General features: G+C 46.1%; 1 pseudogene; it reads right to left on the reverse strand.

Annotated features, from left to right (window-relative positions):
* Nucleotides 1-589: 589 nt before the first annotated feature.
* On the reverse strand, nt 590-24,833 carry LOC146177445 (uncharacterized; annotated as a pseudogene).
* Between the last annotated feature and the right edge of the window lie 422 nt (nt 24,834-25,255).

Raw genomic sequence — 25,255 nt, forward strand, 5'->3', positions numbered from 1 at the left:
AAGAAGAATCCTAGTGCCCTCACAGAAACACTCAACAGCAGCCCTGCTACATGCTGACAGGTTTCGCTGAGCGTTCAATAAGGAGTAAAGAAACGCAGCATTGTTCACTATTGCATGCAGTCTAAAGACAGCCATTTGACTAGAACGCCTTCTATCTAAGCTAAGCATGTGCCATGCGACAGCGACACTTGCACGTATATATAACGAGGACCACGACGACATACAAGGCGCGAAAGACGAAGCCGTGGGGTCGGTTGTGCCCAACCGGCCCGTTCAGTAGTAGCTGGGCGTTCTTGCTGTATTTGGCGCTTGCTGCCAAATGAACGCATATTGGTTTTATAAGAGTTCTTGCATCGACAGATTCGGTTGAAAATGAATTTTATATACTTGTATGAACATCCACCGTAAATCCAAAAATACAATAGCAAGGTGCGCTATATCTGAACAGCGGGAGCACGGCAGAGTGCAGCCTACGCAGGAAGCGGTCCGTCAGTAAGCGAAGCTCTCGCGTATGAGCGCGAGCGTGGTTGAGAAAATACGAGTCGTTTACTAATCAGTAAAGCCTGGCCTACATCAGAAGCTGCAGGGACTAAGTCAGCAGGAACTCTCGCCCTACATCAGAAAACCCAGAAAACCATTTGCGCGTGTTACAAAATAGTGCACCCCAAGTCACTGTAACACTCGTCCGCCCATTAGCGCCCATGCAATACACGTTCATTTTGTGTATCAGCATTCTGCACAAGAGAGATACACATCTTTCTAAGCAAATAATCTCATCCCGCAACGCAATCGCAGTGAGTTCAAACGATGTGGCCCGAATCAACAGCGAACCATGGCATTGTCGCATAAACACTGCGGTCTTCATGGATGGTGCTCACTCTCATCAAAACTGATTAGTGGTATGAAGATTCAAGTTCCTGACATGGCCTTCCTCCTTTAAGCATCGGCCACGATGCGCCTGGCGAACAGTTGAGGACGCAAACTGCACGTATTCCTCATACGTGGTCATTATTCTGGCTAAAACCCAAAACGCCGGCGCTCTGCACCGTTCTTCTTCTATGTCATCCTCTTTCTTCAGCATATGCACGTTTTCAGCAAAAGAGCAACACTAAAATAACGATTTAAGCGCACGCGAAACGCCGAACGCTGCCTTGCGCATGCCAGTTCGAGAAGCCCTTTCCAACCAAAAGTGCTGGCGAAGCTTCCCATTTTGGACGACAGGTGGCGCTCGCTTTTCCGCAAATGGTCGATTACTTCCAAACCTTGACACTGTGCTCACAAGAATAAGCAGTTTATAAAAAGTGCGAGAAGTAAACAGAGATTTCCTTTCTCGAAAAATAAAACAAAAAAAGCATTCTGTGGGTCTACAGAGCCAGTAAAACACCATGCCATGAACACCCTTCATGACCCAAATATGTGAAAAAAAGTCTTAAAATGGCGTTTTCACTTCCCGCTACAATAATCACTATTGAGTGCAACGTCTTTGTTGCTGCCTTAATTGGAAAACATTTAAGGTGGCTGGTGAACATGGTGACGTGGCTGGCAGTGGCGATGTCATGGCTAGTAGCGTTGATGTGGCTGGCGGTGGTGAGGTGGCCGCTGGATCTACAGGGCACCTACTGGCGAGGGTCATGCACGAACCTCTGCAGCAGCTCGTGCCGCCTCCTCCTGCCTTCCCGATACAGTGCAGGGGTTTCCCCCTCATCGTCGCACAAGTCTGTGTCGCCATCGTGGTCGTCACTGAGAGAGTTTGTGCTCAGCAGATAAGGTTGCCGGACGTAAATGCACACGTTGCGCAACACTGCACATGCTGAAACTCTTTGCAGCCATAACAGGTTCATAGTGCAACGAGCGGTACCTCTGTAAGCACCTAAAGCGACCCTTCAGGACGCCAATGGTACGCTTAACAACAGACCTGAGCGACGAATGTGCACTGTTGAACCTTGCAGCAGGGCTGCCCCGTGCATGGTTTCCTGGGATAGGTGTGAGAAGCCATGGCTGCAGACGGTAGGCACCATCACCTGCAAGTGAAAGAAAAATGAGTTACCCACTGTGTTCATGTTATTTGTTCAACAAGAGCGTGTTATTGTTTTTTTGTTGATATTATGTCATCATGCAAACTTTCAGCCTATTTATTACTCATTGAATACTTTTTACTCTGAAGTGATTTTATACTCATCAGCATCAACGCTGCTAACTATTGCCTTACGTTCTTTTTACTGCGTCGCTATGTTGTACCGTTGTAGCATTGGAAGAATATCTCTTTGAAATGCAATGGAATCCCATGCATGTAATGACATTGAGGTTCCTTCAATGCTACACAATAGTGCATGTAAATTACAAATGATGGCAGTGACAGTCCGGAAAAAGTTCCGATTAAGGGATATAAGTGCATACAATGGGTGTTTTTCACTATGCACCATTTAAAAGGAGACCAGAACTTTTCTGTGCAGTACTAGGGGCAGCAAATATATCTGCCTATGCTGGAACATTTGAACAATAAAAAATCAAAGTCAAGTATAAAATCACATCCAAGTACAATTAATACAGTGCAGATGTGCACACGTATGTGTCATGTAACTGACCTCGAAAAGGTGAAGCGCTCAGCTACACCGTTAAGTACCTAAAAATAAATACATGTGGACAGCCGGCCAGCTAGAAACAAAGCATAAACCAGAGACGTTCGCGGGCAGACCAGAGCTACTGCTGAGAGAAAGTAATGGCTTTTCCTAACACCCTGTGTTACAAAGTTTCACAACACAAACATTTTTTAGCAAAAGTAAAGAATCATTACACTGGTGTATACACACTTTTTTACACTTTGCTTTTCTCTGCTTTATATCTGGTGTCAAGAGCATACATATGGCTCTGCTTAAAATGGATGTATTTCCCAAAGTTATTCAATGTCAAACCGGATTCTAAGTTGAGGGCATTAAGTGCTCTTGCACAATAGCAAATTAACATTGCAACATGCTAATGACCCATTGTGGATTATATTAATTTTCCTAGTGTCACAGGGGTATCACTATTGCGGTAAATATCGCTGTTTTTGTTGGTTTAAAAACTTAAACGGCGAGTCATACCAATGTAGAGCATCGGACCATCTGTCTCTCATTTGCAAGCTTCCCAGTTCATCAGCAAGTTTTTCACACAGCCACACAGCAGTATCTTTCTCTAACCGGAACAGTCGTCGAAACTGGTCGTCCGGCAATTTAAACACGTATTCGAGCACTCAACGACACCGGTGCTCGCGATTACCCACCTGGCTCTCCAGCCGTGTGTCCTACGATGTGTGCACATGGATGTGTGCGTGTGTGTCCATGCGAAGTTTATGGATAAAACAGTATCAGCAAGTTTATGGATAAAACAGTTTCAAACGCCAGCGAATCTTTGTAACACTCATTTTAATCAAAGTACCGATGAAGCATTTCATAGTGCTTAATTGTACTGCAGTACAAATGTATTTTATAGCAACATTTCCGACCACATCTGTCATACAACAGCACCGGAAACAAATTGCAAAGATCTAACAACAGCTGGACGAACTCTGTCTTGCAGGCACGTAAAAAAATGACAAGACTAAACCCAATATAATATTTAGGACAGCTTGAGGCAGCGTTGTAGAAATTTTATAACTCATACATATTGAAATGTGGTATTTAAACATTCTATATGTTTACCTCACTTCATTACGTACCTCTGTGTTACGGAAAGCTGAGTGCGGTTCAGCACTGTACATGTCCATACTCACTTTCTAAAACCACATACCCTGTTTCCACGTAGCAGAGAGGACCTCTCCTCCAATGCTGTGCTAAGTAGCGTCCTTTAACAAAGAAATTATCCGTCTTTATTAAGTTTTCATTGTCCACAATAGATTTCGTAAACCTTGGAAATCTGCACAATGTATAAAATATGTAAATATCAAACATAAAGATATCAATATGGCGCCATGTGGATAGAAGTTTTCGTCAATGGTAAAAAGATAGCAATTCAATGATATTGCTGCTAAACAATGCTTAACATATGACTCGAGTTGTAGTGCGTAGTCAGTGTAGCGTGGTTAGAAGTTATCGGTTATACAAATGTGTAAACATCACAGATCGTACGTGGGTAGATGTTATCACGAGAAAGCAAAGCATATAAGCCATGTACAGGGTGGTCCACTCTAAGTGCGAACACGGCTTCAAGTGGCCGGGCTCCGCGGAGCGCCACCGGATCCGGCGCGTTCGCGCATCGAAGCAAAGCCGCGCAGGCGCACAGGGGCCCGGGGGAGGAGCTTCCTGTCGTCTGCTTTCCAGCAATGCAAGCGAGGTGCGCGCCAGCGCTGTAGCAGACGACATGAAGCTCCTCCCCCGGGCCCCTGTGCGCCTGCGCGGCTTTGCTTCGATGCGCGAACGCGCCGGATCCGCTGGCGCTCCGCGGAGCCCGGCCACCGGTTAGTCTTACTTCATGCAATGCACCAACTAGCCCAACAACGTGTTTTACTGAATTGCAAACCATGCACCCTGGAGCCTCTATATCAGCAGGAAACTCACACTCTGTGCAGCTTGAGCTGCTGCTTCCGCCTCGTCTCCCACCTCTACCTCCGCTCCTATCTCATCATCTGGAGGAATCAGTTCCGAGTTGGCCCCGAGGCGTTCCTCCTCAGACAGCAGCAGTGTCTTGCAACTGTCGTCTGCATTAAAGTAATCCGTGGCGACACAGATGTTTAGTGGATGATTTCAGTAAAGTTCATACTGTTCCATGGTAAAGAGACTGTCTAGTCTGCACTGAGGAATAATACAGACAGAAGAGACACCAACGAAAATTTAGGAACACATTCAGAACTTCAGGTTACTTTTACAGTAATTATAATACGCATTCCTACCCCCCCCCCCATCTATCAGAAAAAAAAACACGAAGACGCCCAACCGGACGTTGGTGCAGACTAACTCGTACCAGCGTGTATACAAACTAAACTATGTACACACAAACGAACTTACACTTGCTGCAGGAGCAAACCCATACTTTTATAGACTGTAAGGAAATAATAGCAGTGCTGATAAAAAAAATGCAAATGAAGACTGTGCAACCTCTCGCTATTCTGATGTGTTACTGTGTATGAGTGCTTTTGCTATTTGTTTACACAGTGCACAAGGCAGCAGAGGGTGCAAAAACACTACACTAGGATGAGGTCAACAGTGCACACAAGTTGCCACGTGTACGTCAAACATCAAACGGTTTCCTGGTTGCCTGCCGACTCACGATGCGGCGGGCGAGGCTGCTTTTGCCAGAAAGGATGACGCCGCAGGCGCTGACATAAAGTTCATCCCGTGGGTGTTTACAGCGCATGACTCAAGTATCAGCCAACAGTAAACTTTTCACTTGTCCGAAACGGCACTATGGTTATCAAGTACAGCAGTGACACATCTCTGTTACGCAGAGTTAACTTATTTAATTATGCCGCACATACCTCTATATAGAGATATGTATATATGAGCATAGAATATCATTGATTTGACTTTCCCATTTGGGAATGTTTCCTTTGGACCAATTAGAACCAATGGGAAGCCACTCCTAATTGTGAAGGCCAGTTACTTTCGTGACTCCCAATTGGGAGTGAATTACAGGCGTCCCAATTGGGAGTGAAGAAACCAACTGGGGATCCCAAGTGCGATTGAAGAAATCCATTGGGGTTCCCAATTGGGAGTGAAGAAACCAGATGGATTGGACAGGATCCATTTTACAAACTATTTGGAATTGGCAGAACCAATTTAATATGACTGGTCGTCCCGATTGTGCCCATTGATGTTTTTTGACTGGGAGTTAGGGCTTTCAATGGCCGCGGCAAATGTGCAAACTCTGTGCAGCAGAATTACTTAATGTCAACTAAACGTTGAGAAATCTCATTTACACCTGCAGATGGCAGGCGGTAGGATTTGCTGCCCTTCATCAAGAGATCCAATAACGTTTTGATTACCCTGATACAGAATAAATGCGTGCAAGCTAATGGAAACTGGGACACGACTCCTACGGGTGAATGACCTAAAAGGACTGTCACTGACGTGGTGCTCTTCCTGAGTCTTTTGCAAAAAAACTTTCATACTTTCGCAGAAGTTCGTTTGTTTCTTGGAATACTACTGAGCCATTCGCAAACATGCCCTCTTGTATGCATTTGCAACATCCAAAATAGCCCGTGTGAGATTTGACGTCCAACAAGGAAGCTCTTGATGGAGCATCGAGAATATACCCTTTCATATGGACACTGAATAGCTTCTCAGGAATGGGCAGTTCATCTGACAAGAGTTTTTAGTTAATCGATGAAATTCGAAAAAATGACAGTATGATCCTGGTCGCACACTTCTGAGACTCACTCCGCGAGGTATAGACAGTAATTCAGTATTAATATAAACAGCGCGAACACGAAGACAAAGGACAAGATAAAAGAAAGCAACAGTACAAGCGCTGACTCACAACCATGCCTAAGCCCTTTACTCCAAGGCCCAGAAAAAAACGTTTGACAAGGTTAGGATTTTGTATTGCCACAACGAGAAGATGACGAGGGAGATAGTGGAATCATATTTTATTTCAACGGACAATAAGTGTGTCAGCAAGACTTCTCTTGCTCTTTCATGCAAAGAGGTGTCTTATTTAAGTGATTTTTTGTGCAGCAGGTGAACCCAGGGCTTGTTTCACGTGACTGTTTCTTTTTCTTCGTGTTTGTTTTTTCTGGGCCCTGGAGTAAAGGGAGGCATAGTTGTGAGTCAGCGCTTGTACTGTGGCTCTCTTTTATCTTGTCCTTTGTCTTCGTGTTCGCGCTGTTTATATTAATAATGAATAAGTACCAACTCGCCCAACAAAGTATCTTGGTGTAGACAGTAATGTCCGTACATCACTTGGTAAACCAGAAAAGCAGGAATGCTACTTCATTTTTTTCAACAACAAAGAAAGCGCGGTTCTGAATCGCCATCATCATGAGAGTCTGCATGCTCTCCAGCGGAGCTCTCATTAACACGTGCGCTCTCATACTGAAGCTCGGCATCATTCGAGATGTTCGCGTCGCTTCCGAGGATATCAATTAGCTCATTAGAGCGCTCAGACCAATCACTGTCGGAAATAATAGGAGCGCGCTCTGTTTTAGATATATCGCGGTCATTACCACTTTGGGCACTTTGTCTACCGAAGCGTTTTGCTCGCTGTCAGCGCTCCAGGCACTGGCCATGCCACAGGCGGCATGCTGGACACCACGCGCATCACGGAAATGAATTACATCGCAGTGCCTGTCATGAGTTACCTGTTCAGATGAGATGGTCGCCTCCTCAGGTTTAATTTCATGAGAACTTTCACTAATAAAATTCGTCGTTTTTATTTTGTCGGTGCATGGTGATAGCTTCAGACAACCGACAGTTACAGGATAAATAGCGAGTGAGCGGTTATATACGTACTTTTATTTGCGAGAAGAGTGAAGCGCCAGAAAAAATAGTTGCCTGATATGCTGGTCCGCTCGTCGCTTCCGAGCCAGGTCCAGACGTCAAGGTCGTGAAGGCAAGGCAAGGTATGCCATGTCAGCGTTTAATCTGCTGGCGAAAACCCAAGAGCGCCCCGGAGCCGGCGCCGCGGGACGATCATGATGGTATGTACAAGAGGAAGGAGAAGATCATGGTATGTACAAATGAAAGAAGATCCGAGGAGGGCTCACACAATCTGGCCGGGGGGTCGGAAGCGGCCAGCCTGGCCGCTCCTAACCAACCGATGTACCGCGGGGCACAAACGGCTTCAAGCGAGATACGTGAACAATTTCAGTTCCACGGTGGCGTCGGTCGGCTGGAGGATCAACAGGTGTGGTTTGGTAGTTTACTGGGGAAGTTTGGTTGATGATCTTATAGGGACCAAGATAACGGCGCTGAAATTTATGACTAAGGCCAGGGGTGCGCAGTGGTTTATGGAGCAGTACTTCGTCACCAGGACGAAAAGAGACCACGCGATGCTTCGAATCGTAGCAACTCTTGCGGTCTTGCTGGCACGCTTCTGTATTTAGGCGGGCAAGATGACGGCATCTGGCCACACGGGATAAGAACTGGGCTGGTAATGATGAGGAGTAGTCGGGCGTAGAGAAGAAGGAAGTGTCGAGGATTGTAGTGGGAGGACGGCCGAAAACGAGGAAAAATGGGGAGTAACCGGTAGTCCGCTGTACTGCAGTATTATAGGCGAACGTGACGAATGGTAGAACAGTATCCCAATTTTGATGATCCGGTGTGATGTACATGGATATCATATCTGATAGTGTGCAATGAAATCGCTCAGTCAGACCGTTAGTCTGGGGATGGTAGCTTGAGGTTGTCTTAAGGAGGGTGGATGACGCACGAACTTCGGATACGACTATCGATAAGAAGGCCGTCCCGCGGTCACTTAGAAGCACCCGAGGAGCGCCATGACGTAATACAATTGACCGCAAAAAGAAATTAGCTTCCTCTTTAGCGGAACCAGTCGGTAGAGGGGTCGTCTCAGCATAGCGTGTAAGGTGGTCGACAGCTGTTATAATCTAATGGTTACCCCCATAGGAGAGAGGTAGGGGACCATATAAGTCGATGCCGACTACGTCGAATGGTGTGGCGGGACAGGGAAGGGGCTGTAGGAGGCCAGCGGGGGAAGAAGTCGGCCGCTTGCGACGTTGGCACAGGTGGCAGGAAGCAGCGTATTTAGCTACGGTGGTAGACAGGCCGGGCCAAAAGAATCGTCATTTCACGCGGTCGTATGTTTTGTCAAAACCAAGGTGACCAGCAGTAGCGTCATCGTGGAAAGCCGCTAGGAAAACCCAATACGCCAAACCAACCATCGCGGTACAAACGTTTCATTTGCCCAAAACAAGTTACAGACCTGCTACATTTTAACAGCTTTTTTTTTTACTAGTTTTTTTTATACACCGATTAGCACCGACAAGCACTAGCGTTCCATTCCGAGTAGCCTAACACATTTGAAAGTCATTTTTTTCAACTTTTGCAATTATTGATCAATTACAAACTAATTTATCAAGCACTGGGTTTTCTATTCTGAAAATTTTAACACAGTTGAACCCCATTTTCCCAATGTTTTCATTTCTTCAGTTCATCAATTAATTACAGTGGCTTCATTCACTCGTGATATCAGCTATCACACACTAATCAAGCATCAATCATTTTAACCACAAATTATCGTGGTACAATTTTTTACATGACCTGCGCTTATTTCCAATATGCAGTACCAGCCATGCCAATGGCTTTATTGACCAAATGAGCTGTATAAGCTACTGCTTAAAATGGGTGCAAGTGAAATGCACGATGATTGAGTACAAGTAGCCCTGGCTATTGGCCAATGGTGCTCATAATTTTTGGCATGGGCGTGCAGTAGATCAGTACAGGTATTGTATAATGTATATGACTGCAGCAAGGTTGGGCTTCTAGACTTTTCATAACAGGTTTTCAACACTTTTGAGCGAGCATTTGTAAATAGACTGAGGCAGGTCAGAAATGGAGAACAGACATAGACTCAGCAGTTATTGTTTCAAATAAAGCCTCCTTGAACATGCCAACATCTTTATTTGCAGAGATGGAAACATTAAAAAATTTTAATGGCACACAGTGTGAAATACAAAAAATTGGTGCTGGTTTAACCACGGTTGAACGCAGATCAGATTAGCGTTAGCCTTGTTTGACATCATAGTTTAACATTTGGATTCCACTTATTGGTACCTTTTCCATGATATGGCTTGTGTTCTAAAATTTGGAACTTAATCAGCGTATATATTGGTAACGTTTGCAATCAGCATAGTGCAGTTATACTTGATGTAAACTATTCAGTCGAATAAAGTTTGTTTTAAGCACAGTTAAGTAATTTACTGTAATTAACCAACACCGCTGGGGGGGGGGGGCACAGTGTTAAAGGCGCTCGACTACTGTGCTGAAGGATACGGGATGGAATCCCAGCCTCGACGGCTGGGATTCTAGGCGCTCGTGTGCTGTATGATGTCAGTACACGTTAAAGAACCCAGGGTGGCTGAAATTTCGGAAGCCCTCCACTACAGCATCTCTCATAGCCTGAGTCGCTTTGGGTTGTTAAACCGCCAAAAAAAACCAAACTAGTAATTAATTAATCAAGGCCTATAATTAGTCCACCGTATATGACATAACTATCCAACAACACAACTAGGTGGTATAAAGCTCAATTTTTGTCACTGTTGACTGGTTAACAATAAGTAGTATAGGCCTACAATTAACTAATGCAGTTATAGTCAGCATAGATTGTCCAACAATGTATGACGATAATGTATCTTAACATTCAATTTTTAATCACAACTAATGGATTAAGTAATTACAATGCATGGTCAGCTAGATGTGGCCATATACCTGATTAGAATTCTACACGAGTATATGTGGCTTGTTGTTATGCAGGTGAGGTCTACCATGAAATTCATTGTGGCAGATGCAGTCATTTTTTTAGTTTTGTCTTCAGTAGATGCAATGCTGTAAAATTTGCCTGTCTACTAACTATTACTAACACAAAATATTTGGATGTAGTAATACTTTGAAGCAAGTTTTACTCACTCGAAAGAAAAGATACATGTGCATGATGACAAAATGCATTACTGAAAATAAATGCAGACTACTGTTATTGGCAAGCGCAGGTGACGCATGGACGAAGGCCAATCATCAAGAAAGGTCAGCCGTTGGAGCATGTTGCTCCAGGTGTCACCTCACAAGGCTCACAGGCACAGGTAAGACTATTGCTATGCAAATAATTTTTCCTGGTACACTGTAATATTAATATAGCTGCACTTTATGAAGACTAAGGAAACACAATATGACAGACTGAAAAAGATTCAAAGCTTATGAAACATGCTAGGTGTGTCACACTAGCACACTCGATATGAAACGAGCGGAATGCAGAAAACTAACAAGGAGCACCTCAGTTCCAATATGCTGTCTTGTTCTGTATCACATTTCATTCAAAGCACGTTACACCTTAGGTGCGTGTTACCACCCTACTACTTCATATAGATTGCACCCTGTGAGTAACACAAAACCTGCATTTCTCAGACCAGAGTAACTTTTGTGTCCAGAATGGTGCTGCCACTTCAAAAAAGGCAACACTCGGGAAGCATCCCTTCTGGCATTGTATCTGCTTTTAAAAACTGTTTATGCACTAGCATCATGTATTATGGTATAGCCGTCACAGCATGGGACAAAGAGGATTTTCATTTCTGTTAGCCTAGTGCCCCAATCAGTGCATCTACTGTTTCTTTTTGAGCAATAAAGTACCTTATGTGACTAAACTGGCAATAAGAGCTGGTGTAATCGCATGATTTAGGGCATTATTGAGGTAAGATGCAATGTCTTTAGAATGTTGTGCAAGCTTTCCGCTGTAGTCATCCCATGTGGAAGTACATCCATATTTGAGGTTTGATTATATCATACGAGACAGCTTGTAATAGTGTCACAGCGCTCATTACTGCTCTATTGTTTCTAACTGCATTATTTGCTGCACATCCAAATGTGTCGTCTTCCACCAGGTATGTGCTCAACTTAACTTTATAACATCACCATTCTGACATGGCCCCTGTCACAATCGCAGCGGCAAAAGTACAGTGGAAGTGGTTGCTTTTATCATAAGAGTTCATTTGGGTATTTCTACAACATACAACCATTCCAAGCTGGGACCTCAGGAATTTTTGCCTCTTTCCCGTTCACAGGTTTGGCTGAAATATTATGGAGCACACTTAAGTGTTTGGAATTTTCGTTCTCAATCTGTAAATAAAATGTAGGCTGCTAAGTGAATAATGCCAGCACAACACCAACAGTCACTAGAGCAGGATACAAGTCGAAAAATAGCAGTTGGTAACTTTTTTTTACAGGCTATTGTATGCAGCACATTACTCCACTGAGCAGTAAACAAAAATAGTTCTAATGTTTGGCTATTTCATACAAGTCAAAGGCATAATACATCTTGAGCTTATAACTTTGTGTGCTAGTCAGCTTTTATTTAAGTAAAAAAAGAATGTTTTAAAAGGGGTCTACTATTTGTCACAAAAGAATTACGTGTGACAGTTACTGCAGACTTGAGTTGTAGCCAACTATAATACTTCACGATTTTCATCAGGTAATGCTTGAGTAGAGTTTGACTACCAAAGCATGCTCTTTTATGACCTTTAGTGTGCCACTGGTTGCATGCACTGAAACACAGGGAACATATCAGTTCGTATTTACATGGCCAGCCTGTTAGTGAGGTATCAGCATGTTGATTGCAATGTGATCCAAAGATTTCCTTAGACCTTCATCTGGATGTTTATTGCAGCATGTACATTTATCTCTTATTTATGCCAGATTTTTCTTTATGTTTCAGGTTATACCTCAAACCTTCCCTGTACGAGATGCAAGTTCTGACATTGCAACTGGAGAAACATCCGCAGGACCGTCGGGTTTTCCAGTTGATGTGGAAATGACAGAGGAGCCACTTGATCTCAGCAGCCACTCAGCTCCACATCATACGGAAGCATCAGAATGCCGTGAAAAGAGCTGCCAGACCGAACCGGAGGTCTGCAGCATTGCTGTGCAGTGTGAGGATTTGTGCACTGCTATACAAGAAGACCACTCGTATGCTGCGCGGTCTGTTAAGACTATGTCGTCAGAAGTGCAGACTATTAAGAGGCCGTTTTCTGAAGGTATTTCAGAAGCAGTTTGTAGTTTTTATACTGGCCTTAACTGCACTGCCTTCTGGAAACTTGTAGCTGCAGTCTGCCTCAAAACTCGTGCTAGCCGCAACATGACCATCGGAGACCAGGTACTGCTGACGCTCATGCGCCTGAGGTTAGGGCTGCTGTACTTTGACCTAGCCGTAAGGTTCGACGTTTCAGTGTCCCAAGCTGGGCAGGTGTTTCGGACAACACTCGCAATTCTGGATGGCCTAATAACAAAAGTCGTGGCATGGCTACCACAAGAAACAATTCTAGCTACATTGCCACGACAATTTAAAGATAGTAGCTACTGCAATACTACATGCATCCTTGACTGCCCAGAGGCACCACTGCAGCGGCCTAAAAAGCTTTATCCACGAGGAGAGACATATAGTCATTACAAAAGTGGAAACACTTTGAAGTTTCTTGTGGCAGTAGCGCCAAGTGGTTTTATCACTTTTGTGTCGCGTTTCTATGGGGGACGGGCGTCCGACAAATGCATTGTTGAGAAATTTGGCATTGTCAAGCTCTTCTTCAAAAACCAAGAAGTAATGGCCGACAGGGGGTTCGCACTAACACCTTCAATGAAAGAGAAAGGTGTGAAGTTGAATGCACATCTATTTTCAAGGGGAAGAGAACAGTTTCCAGAGGCTGAAGCTACAGCAGCAAGGAGGATATCTCAGCTGACAATCCACGTTGAGCGCGCCATCAACCGCATCAAGTGCTATCGAATCTTAAAGTGCTCTCTTGCTATCCACCACAAGAAGCTTATGGACAGCATTGTTCGTGTTTGCGCAGGTCTGTGCAACTTAAAAGGCCCACTCATAGCTCGGAAGGAGTAAAAATAACTTAAGTCGCGCCCGAATATTTCAAGTGAGTTATGATATTGTTACGGAAAGAACACAGCGGTAAACGCTAGTTCACTCTTAGACGCACACCACACACCGCACACCACAGGACGAAGTTAGCTAGGCTTGAGCGTCGTCCTCTTCACTACTTCACATCAGCACGTCGTCGTCGTCTCGATATACTGTGCTCCGTAACAGTTTTCCCCGCGCCGAAGAAGCACCGTCCCGGTGCGTCCTACACAGGAGAACTCGAATGATATGGTTTTAGACGGGCGACATGCACGAGTTCTGGATGAGGGGCTGTGGAAGGATTCTTGGGCTGTAAAGGGACGATCTCATAGGTCACATCGGTGACTTGCCGCAAGACGGAGTAGGGGCCCACGTAACGAGGCAAAAGTTTTTTACACATACCGACACGGCGAGCCGGGTGCCAAAGAAGTACGAGGGAACCAGGAGGGTGGTGAACGTCTCGGTGATGAAGGTCGTAACGACGTTTTTGAGAGCGCTGAGACGCCCCAAGACGCTCTCGAGCTATGTGGCGGGCAGCATCAGCGCGGGCTGTGGCATCCGAAGCGTAGCTGCAGGAAGAGTCGTCAAGAGGCAGCAAGGTGTCGAATGGGAGTAAAGGGTCACGGCCGAAGAGTAGGTAAAAGGGAGAATATCCGGCGGTGTCATGGCGTGAGGAGTTATACGCGAACGTGACGAAAGGTAAGGAGACATCCCAGTCACGATGGTGATCGGACACATACATAGACAGCATGTTGGTCAGAGTGCGATTGAGGCGCTCAGTAAGACCATTCGTTTGCGGATGGTAGGCCGTGGTGAACTGGTGACGAGTAGCGCATGAGCGGAGAAGGTCATGAACCACTTGAGAGAGGAAACAGCGGCCACGATCTGTGAGCAGTTGGCGTGGAGCGCCATGAATCAAGATGACATCATGGAGAAGAAAGTCGGCAACGTCGGAGGCGCAGCGGGTAGGGATAGCCCTGGTTACAGCATATCGGGCGGTATAATCAGTCGCCACAGCAATCCACTTGTTTCCAAAAGTCGATGTCGGAAAAGGCCCAATAAGATCGAGGCCCACACGAGAAAACGGCTCTGTCGGCACTGGAATTGGTTGCAAGGGCCCACTAAGTTGAAGTGAGGGTATTTTACGGCGCTGACACAGCTCACAAGCGGCGACGTAGCGACGGACAGAGCGGTAGAGACCAGGCCAGAAAAATCTGCGTCGCACACTGTCATAAGTGCGTGTGACTCCCAAGTGTCCTGCTGTAGGAACGTCGTGAAGTTGGGCGAGGACACTAGAGCGCAGATGAGCTGGAACGACCAGTAAGAGGTCCGCGCCATCTGGACGCATATTGCGTCTGTATAATATCTCGTTATGGAGTACAAACATGCTGGCGGAAGAGTCGGGGATGTTGCGCAGCTGGTCAATAATTGGTTGCAGGGCAGGATCACGACGCTGTTCGGAGCCGATATTGGTAAAGTCCGAGATGGACAAAACATAGTCGTCAGCAGTATGGTCGGACAAATCGGGGGGATCTACGGGATGGCGGGACAAGCAGTCAGCGTCTTGGTGTAAGTGGCAGGACTTGTACACCACAGTAAATTCATACTCTTGTATTCGTAAGGCCCAGCGACCTAAGCGGCCAGCGGGGTCCTTAAGTGAGGACAGCCAACACAAAGCATGATGATCAGTCACTACACAGAAGGACCGCCCAAACAAATAAGGGCGGAATTTGGTCAGCGCCCAAACAAGTGCAAGGCATTCCCGCTCTGTGATTGAATAATTGCGCTCAGAGGACGAAAGCAGGCGGCTAGCATAAGCAATGACGCGGGAGGAACCATGCTGGGACTGGGCAAGGATAGCACCAATACCATGTCCGCTAGCGTCGGTGCGCAGTTCGGTAGGTGCAGAAGGATCGAAGTGCGCCAGAACAGGTGGGGTGGTGAGGGCGGAAATAAGTGTCGTGAAGGCATAGGCTTGGTCAGAACCCCATGTGAAAGGTACGTTTTTTTGCAGAAGAGAGGTAAGTGGGCGAGCGATGTCTGCGAAGTTCCGAATGAAGCGGCGGAAGTAAGAACAAAGGCCAAGGAAGCTTCGCACGTCACTTGAGATTCGTGGGGTAGGGAAGTCGCGCACGGCTCGAACTTTGTCAGGGTCGGGCTGTACACCATTTGCGTCAACCAAATGACCCAAGACTTTGATTTGGCGCCGGCCGAAGCTGCATTTTTTGGCGTTCAATTGAAGACCGGCGCGGCGGAAAACGTCCAGGACCGTAGAAAGGCGATCAAGGTGGGTTGCGAACGTGGAAGAGAAAACGACGACGTCATCCAGGTAGCATACACATGTTGTCCATTTAAAGCCACGGAGGAGTGAGTCCATCATGCGCTCGAATGTCGCAAGAGCGTTACAGAGTCCAAATGGCATCACCTTGAATTGATAGAGTCCGTCGGGGGTGACAAATGCGGTTTTCTCGCGATCGCGTTCGTCGACAGCAATTTGCCAGTAGCCTGAACGCATGTCGATAGAAGAAAAATAGCTGGCACCATGCAAGCAGTCAAGCGCGTCATCTATTCGCGGAAGAGGGTAAACATCCTTCTTTGTTATTTGATTAAGGTGGCGATAGTCGACACAAAATCTCCAACTTTGGTCTTTCTTTTTAACCAATACGACAGGAGACGCCCAGGGACTGTAGGAAGGCTCAATAATATTTTGCGCCAGCATCTTGTCCACTTCTTTCTGTATAACATGCCGCTCAGTAAGGGAAACACGATAAGGCCGTCTGTGGATGGGGTTGGCGTCACCCGTATTGATTCGATGGGTCACAGCGGATGTTTGGCCCAATGGTCGGTCACCGAAATCAAATATATCGCTGTACGACAGCAAAAGGTCGGAGAGAGCTTTGGCTTGGTCATCTGGCAGATCCGCGGCTATCATGCCTGAAAAGAGGTTCGAATGAGAAGAAGGCGATAAATGCTCCGACAGATACTGAGCGGTTAGAGCCGCAACTTCGCAGTCCGCCAAAGGAAACAGATCAGCGAGTGCGATACCATGGGGTAAAACTTGAGTCGAACGGCTGAAGTTCAGTACGGGAAGATAGGTGCGGTTAGCAGTGACAGTCACGACGGTATGGGGGAGTATGACGTTGTGACGGAGAACAACATCGGTAATTGGGCAAGTGACGTATGTGCCGTCAGGAACTGCGGGGATCGGGGCCAGCGGGACATAAATAGCAGCTTCGGGTGGTAGGCGAACAAATTCGGCGGATCGGAGGCGGGGCTTCACATCGGTGTTTTCGGTGCAGTACGGCAGGTCTAAGCGAAGAAGACCAGTTGAACAATCGATCAGGGCAGAATGGGCCGTTAAAAAGTCGATGCCGAGGATCACGTCGTGAGGGCAGCGGTCGATAAGAGTGAATAGGACAGGGGTAGTGCGACCGGAAATACTCACGCGCGCAGTGCACAGGCCCACAACGGCAGCGACGCTTCCATCGGCAACACGAACGGCGGATGAAGCGGCGGGTGTGACAACCTTTTTGAGACGGCGGCGAAAGGATGAGCTGAGGACTGAAATTTGGGCACCAGTGTCAATAAGGGCAGTAACAGGGGCACCATCCACATAGATGTCTAGAAGGTTGCGGCGATGAGCGAGGGTCAGCAGAGGATTTTCGGGCCGGGTCGTCAATGCAGCGTCACCTCCGGGAGCTGCATTGGTTAGTTTTCCGGATGGGAGCCGGAGAAGTGGGGAGATGTGGAACGACGAGAATTGGGCAAGCGGGACCTCCGGGTCTGAGGAGACGGCGAGCGGCTGGGCATGCGCGGGGCTGGCGAGTTAAAGTCACGAGTGCGCGTATCACGGACATAGGTTGGGTGTGGAACATATTCGGCGCTGCGATCAGAGTAGTAGCGAGGTCGAGGTGGCGGAACCCAACGGCTGCGGCAATGGCGGGAAATGTGGCCGACACGTGAGCAGTTGAAGCAGATTGGTCGGTCATCCGAGGTTCGCCATTCGTCCGGGTTGCGGTAGCGGTAGCGGTACCGCGTCTGAAAGGGAGTGGTAGGAGTCGCAGCAGCTACGACAGGAACATTAGGTTGGAGCGAGGGCTGTGCGGAAGGTTGGCCGGAGTTGAAGCCCACGTTCGCGTTGAGGCCCACATTTGCGAACTCCTGGCGAACGACAGATTGGATTAAGGCTATAGTAGCATCCGCTGGTTGAGGAGCGAACGCAACGGGTGTCATAGCCTCTATCTCTCGACGAACAATCCTGGTCAAGTTGGAGGGATGAGATGGCTGCTGTAAGGTTGGACTATCTTCGCACGAGGACGTAGCAGCTGTGTTTGGCAAGCGTTCGAAGCGTTGAGTAATACGGCGGTGTTTTGCTTGTTCAAACTGGCGGCAAACTTGGATAACTGAGTCGACCGTTGGACAATCTTTGCAAAGCAGCAGATTATAAACATCGTCTGCAATTCCCTTTAATATGTGGCCCACCTTGTCTATTTCGGACATGGCGCTGTCCACCTTTCGGCATAGTGCTAGAATGTCTTGGATATAAGACAAGTACGATTCCGTCGAAGACTGGGCACGGGATGCGAGGTCTTTTTGTGCGCCAAGCTTGCCTCCGATCGGCTTGCCAAATAGGTCTCGAAGCTTCTCCTTGCACATCTCCCACGATGTGATATCGTCTTCATGCGTCTCGAACCAGACGCGCGCCGTACCTGCCAGATAGAAGATTACGTTGGCGAGCATGAGGGTCGCGTCCCAACGGTTGGGCTTGCTGACCCGCTCGTACATGGCGAGCCAATATTCTACGTCGATGTGGTCGGTGCCGCAAAATGTGCCTGGATCGCGAGGCTGCGTCATGACGACGGTGGGAGCTGATGGTGCCGCTGAAGAAGGTGTCGCGTCGGATTGCATAGTGATTGTACCAATCTGGCGGCCACTACGGAGATCCAGGTTTGGCGACTTACGTACTTCCAGCAATCCTCCACCAAATGTTAAGGAAAGAACACAGCGGTAAACGCTAGTTCACTCTTAGACGCACACCACACACCGCACACCACAGAACGAAGTTAGCTAGGCTTGAGCGTCGTCCTCTTTACTACTTCACATCAGCACGTCGTCGTCGTCTCGATATACTGTGCTCCGTAACAATATTGTTTGTTTATTTGGTTTGTGAGGTTTAATGTCCCAATGCAACGCAAGCTATGAGAGACGCCTTAGTGGAGGACTCGGGGAAACTTCAACCAACCGGGGTTCTTTAACGTGCACTGAAATATCCGGGTACAACCATGATTATAAATGCAGTGCTACACCTTTCCCATGCCTACACCTACACCTTTTCTTTATTAAGGCAGTGTTTCTGCACCTTTTCATTGAAGGCAGCAAAGTATACAAACTGTTTCTGGTTTGGTTTATTGAGTTTAACGTCTCAAAGCTACTCAGGCTATGAGAGACACCCAAGTATATCTGTTCTTGTGAAAAATGAGTTAAGTTGAGCTGCATTAATATCAACAATATTAATTATGAACAATGTGTCTTTGGAAAAAGCTTTATAATTGTGCTATGTACCTTTGTTTAGTATTGAGTTAAGTTGAGCTGCATTAATATCAATATTAATTACGAACAATGTGTCTTTGGAAAAAGCTTTATAACTGTGCTATGTACCTTTGTTTAGTATGGAAATTCAGTGAACATGGTGAACTGTTAACTCAGTAAACAGGGTGAATATGCAGAGCCCATTGGTGTCCATGCACTATTGCTTTAACATGGACAGTGATTTCTGCATGAATTTGACTAGCACAATCAGGTATCTTCTTGTTTCGCATTTTCAGTGTAGGACACTTTTGAAACGCAGTGCAACAGTACCTTATTAGGCTTCCTTTTTTTACTCTAAAGCAAGGGTTGGCAAACTGTAAGCTCTCCTAAGTAAAGTGCCCCCCCCCCCCCACCCTCTTTTCCTTTGGACTTCACTGCTCCTGTCACACTTGCAGACCGAGAACAGTGCCTAGTCTGTTGAAACATAATTTATACAGCGTTAGATTTTCTTACCCTAGCTGTTCACTCAGTTTCGCACCATCAGTGCAAGCACTTTCCATCGCACAGACCTTGGCACCAGGCTGAAATGCATTGCAAGGGGGGTGAGTTTCTTGGCGAGTTTGATGACTGCTGGTTTTCCCAGAGATCATGCACTGCAGTAAGGTGCAAGATCAAAATGCATTCTTTACTTGCATAATGCATGAATAGCTCTGACACAAAGGTCATCAAGCAGCTGTCTGCCAAATGTGTACAGACATATGCTACTTATTCCTGAGTAGTGAAGAGAATGTGTATGATGTTCATCAGTATATCATGAGATACCTTAGTGCACATCAGAGACTGCTGGGTGGCTCTACCTGACTGAATTTTTAGGTAATGATGACTGCGAAAGTGCACTTGGAGCTCTGGTGAAACGGAATGCCCGGTATTTTTCACATTTATGACTATTATAGAAGATTTTTTTTTTGTGGAAAGTCTTCCTTTGCATCAAAGTGTTTATATTGATAAAGCATGAACGTATGCATGCAAAGTGCTTAATAAACTGTTGCAAGTTGTTGAAGTGAACCAAGAGCTCTACTTAATTATTGCACCCTGCAAATGTTGTTGAGGTGTGCATTTCAGGACAGTTGCAATGCTTTTTTGTTTTCCCACCCTCTCATCTATACTCACTTATTTTATGGTTGCAACAATATCCTTTTTATTTTCAGATCTGCTCGGAAAACTGATCCAGTTGTTTAAGGGATTTCGATAAAATATTTTATTGCTGTGTTTTTGTAATGGTTTATTACAGGACTCGGTATATTATCGTAGCAGTCGACAGCTCTGCTTGCTATGATTTAGTGCAGAGTTCAACGTAATCCTTGCAAAGCACTAGGCTTCTTCTGTGAACTTCATTGACAAGCCTGGGAAGGTAATGCCCAAAATAAAATTCGGACAGCCGTGTGAGGTGGCTGACTAAAAATCCACATCCAACAGCACCTCTACCAAAACAGTGTTGAGCACTGACCATACAAAAAATAACAATGAGATCTCTGCAGACCAAAATATAGTGAACTGTGCCTGGTAGTAGCATCCATTTTTTCCAGTTTTACTAAGGTAGCACTTTCCTTCCTTATTTTTCATCACATCATACCTGTTGCTTTCCACAAGCTCCAAGCAATCGTTTGTGTAAGGGCACTTAATCTCCAAAATGCTGGTTTCACCAACTAATCCATCTGGGCTTGCTGACAAGAAAGGGTGAGTTTCACTCACAGCAGTGCCGCACTTTTTCACCTGAACTTTGCACAGCTTCTCGAATGTTTGTCGAGCAACCGGCTCGTACCGTTGCCCATGACTTGTTGCTTTGTTTCCCCTAAAGTGGGAAAAAAGACATGTTATAAATTTATCTGGCAATGCCTCCTTATTTCGTGGAACTTTGGAGATATTTGATGCAGTCAACCTAAGCTTGCGACTGTCCTGCCATAAAAGGCCGGTCTGATGCGTCGTCAGTTCTGTAAGCTGCAGCCTTGCTGGCTCTTTCAGGCGGACCCACTTGTTGTAGAAGTCTTCGCAAACGCTGCAGGAAAGATCATCACCCTCATGAGATGTGTGTGCAGGTGCAGCTGTGTCAACTGCAGGCACTGCAGTATCGACTACAGGCACTGCAGTATCGACTACAGGCATGTTTCCTGGCACTGCTGGATCGACAGTCAGTTGCAACAAGGTCCCCTTTATGTCGAGAAGAGGCGCTATGTCGGAACTTCTCATTGCTTGCACATAGTCTTCGTGAGTATTGTAGCAAGGCAAAACAACAATCTCTGTTTTCACTGAGGTTTCTGAAAACTTCTTCATTTTGAAGTTCATATCAGACACCTTGGCTGGTACGACATTTCTTTTGGTTCCACGATTCCAAATTGCGCTTCGGTCAGTGCTTGTCCAGTAAATCCTTCTCTGTTGGCGAATTCCATTTTCCACAACAGTGCACCTGGAATCCCAAAACAGAATAAAGCATTTTTTGTTTAAGCGTCGGTAATTGATAACCGAGGCTATTTCTATAAGGAGCAGTGTCTAAGCAATTGGCGTCATGGCACAAGCATATATAGGCACACAAAACATTACAGGAATACAGAAAGAAAGCCATTCACACCAAACAGCTCATTTTCCCTCTCTGCCATTGCAAGAAAATGCTACTGTGGACACAGCAGTACGAAAAGTTTGTTTCATAAGTCTAGCTTATCGAAAGAAATATCAAGGAAACCATTGAACACCAAACTACAGTCTTCCAGGAGTAAACGGGCTGTGCAGCTTGCTTTTCAGCCTGGTTGTGCATGATTGCACAACCGTAGCATTGAATCGTTCCATAATAAAGAGAACCCTTCAGTTTTTTGTTACCTATTTTACCATTTTCGTTGTATTCAAGTCTCCAATAAATGACCGAGAAGCATACCAAAAAGCCTGGTTATCGTTTGGCACATTCAGGACATACGTATAGATGTACATGCTGTCCGTACTCAGTCTACATGCAATGGAAAATGATTCTTGCAGTCGAAAAACTTGCATTCAGACTTACACAAGAAAACAATACTAAATGCAGATATATTTTAGTAACTATTTTCTTTAGTACAAAGCGTGTTTGACATTTTCCTATATGCACACATTTTCTAGACAACTTTTTGTCTGTTTTCAGTTAACCTCAGCTGAAGAACGCCATAATGTCATAGAAAGCCTAGTCGGGATGCAGCCGCAAAGGGTTTAATTCACAGAGGTGGAATGAGCAGTAGGGTGCATGCTCTTAACTATGCAGAAAAAAATTTTATGCATCAAACAAGCAAGTCTCAGTAGAACAGCCCTGACGGGAGTTCTTTGCAATCAATGAAAGTATGGTGTTGCAAGCATGCACAATATACAAGCATCAATTTTGTATTGCTGTTGCAGTCTTAATGAGCCGAGCAGATTCTCCTTTGATTGTCATAACGCATTTCCCACACAAAGGTTTTGCTGTACAAATCACTGCGGTCTACTCTCAACAGGTCTGGATGATCTGCTATGCCAAAAGTTCACCTGTTACAGCCTGTGTGCTTACCTACGTGGCTGCAGACTTTTGTCAGTCCAACCTTGCATGTGCAGGAAGCGGAAATTATGCTACATGTCATTGTCAGGCACACCCAAACTTCATATGGCTGGGTATCATCGGCTTGTGAGGGTGCCGCAGCTCCTTTAACGCACCATACATCTCCATCCACTTTATGTATCAGGAGCTGCCCCACTTTGCCGCTGATCACATAGTTGTAAGAGTCGAAGCTTTTCAATGCCTGGACATCTTCCAGGTCGCATGCCTTTGTTTTTAGCAAATAGTATGTTATGTGGTGCTCTGCCACTGGTGGCCACAACTTCATATCGTCCAACCATTTCTTGTCACAGATCGTGGCAGGGTGCGGCAAAACTCGGGTACCTGTGTAAGAAACAAAAGCTTAAAAGGAGGCTTGTCCTGACCAATGGTCGGTTATCAAGAAAAACACTTCGCGTAAGCTCAACCGCTTCATTGTCGAGAATTAGCTTCAAAAACCATGGTAGATTTTGAACGAACAGATGAGGCGTATCCCTCCTTTCCCTAACCATTATTTTGTTTAACCTTGTCAGTTTTGCTTTTGGTTTAATTTTTTTCGCCGTTCCGCGCCCGTCCAGTTGGTCTCCGGGAGTGATCGGCGTACCTTGTTCACATCTCGGCGTCGACGTCGAGCGCTCCAGCTGCACGGAAACGGCGCGTTTCCACTGAAGCTGACGAACCGGAGAGCTCATTTTTGGATGCGAACAGAAGGAGTGATGACTCGGAAGACGAATTCAGCTCTTCAGACTTTAGCACCGACAGCGAAACTACGTCAAACCGAACCGGAACGTCAACAGCCATGCCCCGATATGTTTAGGTTTTCTCCCTCGAAAATTCCGCTTTTACTGCATGCTGATCACTCATTGTTCTGAAGATGGCAACTGTTATCTTCAGGGTTTCAACGTTTTTCAGGCGGTATTACTTCCCGCCGGTAGCGCAAATAGTCGTGTTTTGCGCTAGAAGTGTTTTCTTTCGTAACTATGGGGGGGGGGGGGGGCAGATATTGTACACAGAAAGCTAGAATTTGCTGCAATGTTGCTTTGGTCCCGGTTGCAAAAAACGTAGAGTTTGAAAATCTTTGTTTTATTTGTGTCAGAAAACTTTGATACTTTTGTGCGTTGCTTCTTTAACTACAATTTTTTTTCTATATTTCTTTTCATCACTTACTCAATAGATATGTTCATTGTCACTAATACTATTGTGAAGAGGAATTCCTCCTCTACAATTTGATATTAGACGCTCCTGTACCAAGCAAATTTTGTAAAAAAAAATGACGCCACCCAAAAACCACCCATTAACTCGCCGACATGAAAGTGCTAAATTGTGCGTGCGTTCGAATTGTGGTCAACTCGTGGCTCTGCCAACCATTGCGACAAATTAGCTGCAGTACGTCGTTTTAGTTATTAATAAATGTATTGTTATCAGCATGCATAGCGCGCAGGTGTAAAAGTGCACGTTGCTTGCTTCCCGCGCAGCAGGGCGACGGACGGCTAAATACACGTTCACGTATGTACACATACACCAAGCAAATTCGCTGCAACGAGATATCAGTACTCAATCATTTGCGTAAAATGATCGACATGTCTGTATTTCATAGTGGAGCTGTACAGCGCCCCAGGTCCTCGCACGCTCAAACGTGCTCCACCGCAGCGGCGTGCATACATAACACGCTGTTCTCGCTAAATGCTGTTGACATAGTGCTTTTTTTGCGTCCTCAAAAGGTATTTCAGCACTTGCGAAGCGAATACAACGACTTTGCCGAAGTTTACTTACCAAGCTTCAAAGAAGGCGCGTGCACCGAGCAAACAGCCATCGCAGCAGTGTCACCGATGTCGATCGTCTGCTAGCCCGCAGTCCCCAAGGAAATGCTCGCAATGCCTGCCGCTGACTTTGCCTGCAGCTTCTTCAAAGCTGCCGAGACGTCTTCCACCATGATGAGATCTTCAGAGACCTCCAACTGGAAGTCGGAGTGTACCGGGCTCTCCACTGGGGAACACTCCCCTCCAGAAATGTCATCATAGAGGTCATGTAGTCTGGAAGAGGGTAGCCCGGCGATCCCCTTCCAACAAAAGCGTATCTCCCAAAACAGCAGGTCCCAACTTGTAGAGTCGTTGATGCTCCAAATATCTTTGCTTCCTGCGCTGCTTGCGGGTATAGGACTCCAGCTGGGGAACATCTCGGGGCTCTTTTGTCCTTGGCGGCCTTCTCCGCACACCATAAAAGTCAAGTAAAGCGTTAGTATCTTGCATTGATAGCGGCCCAGTGCAGATAGCAGAGGCCATACCGGGGTTTATGTAACTGACATCTAGGAGCTCCCCTTCCACTTCTCGGAGATCAAGTTGTAGGGGTTGAGGAGAAATACTTGCTTGTACCAAGGGCGACAGTGACGCTGAAATCAGTCGGGCTTAGCCAACTGGAGGACGTCGCGATATCTGTCGTCACGCCTAATCTGCGCGATTGCCTGAACAGATTGTGAAGGAACGTTTTCATGAAGATCTTCCTTATTTTTCTGCTTGCACCCAATTAGCCTCGGCCGACGCCAATGCCGCAAGGTCACAGTCGGCTCACCTGCAGTGTGCATAGGAAGGCTGATGGCTT

Source organism: Amblyomma maculatum, chromosome 10 (assembly GCF_055883805.1).
Source record: "Amblyomma maculatum isolate TAMU_Amacu chromosome 10, ASM5588380v1, whole genome shotgun sequence".
NCBI lineage: Eukaryota > Metazoa > Arthropoda > Arachnida > Ixodida > Ixodidae > Amblyomma > Amblyomma maculatum.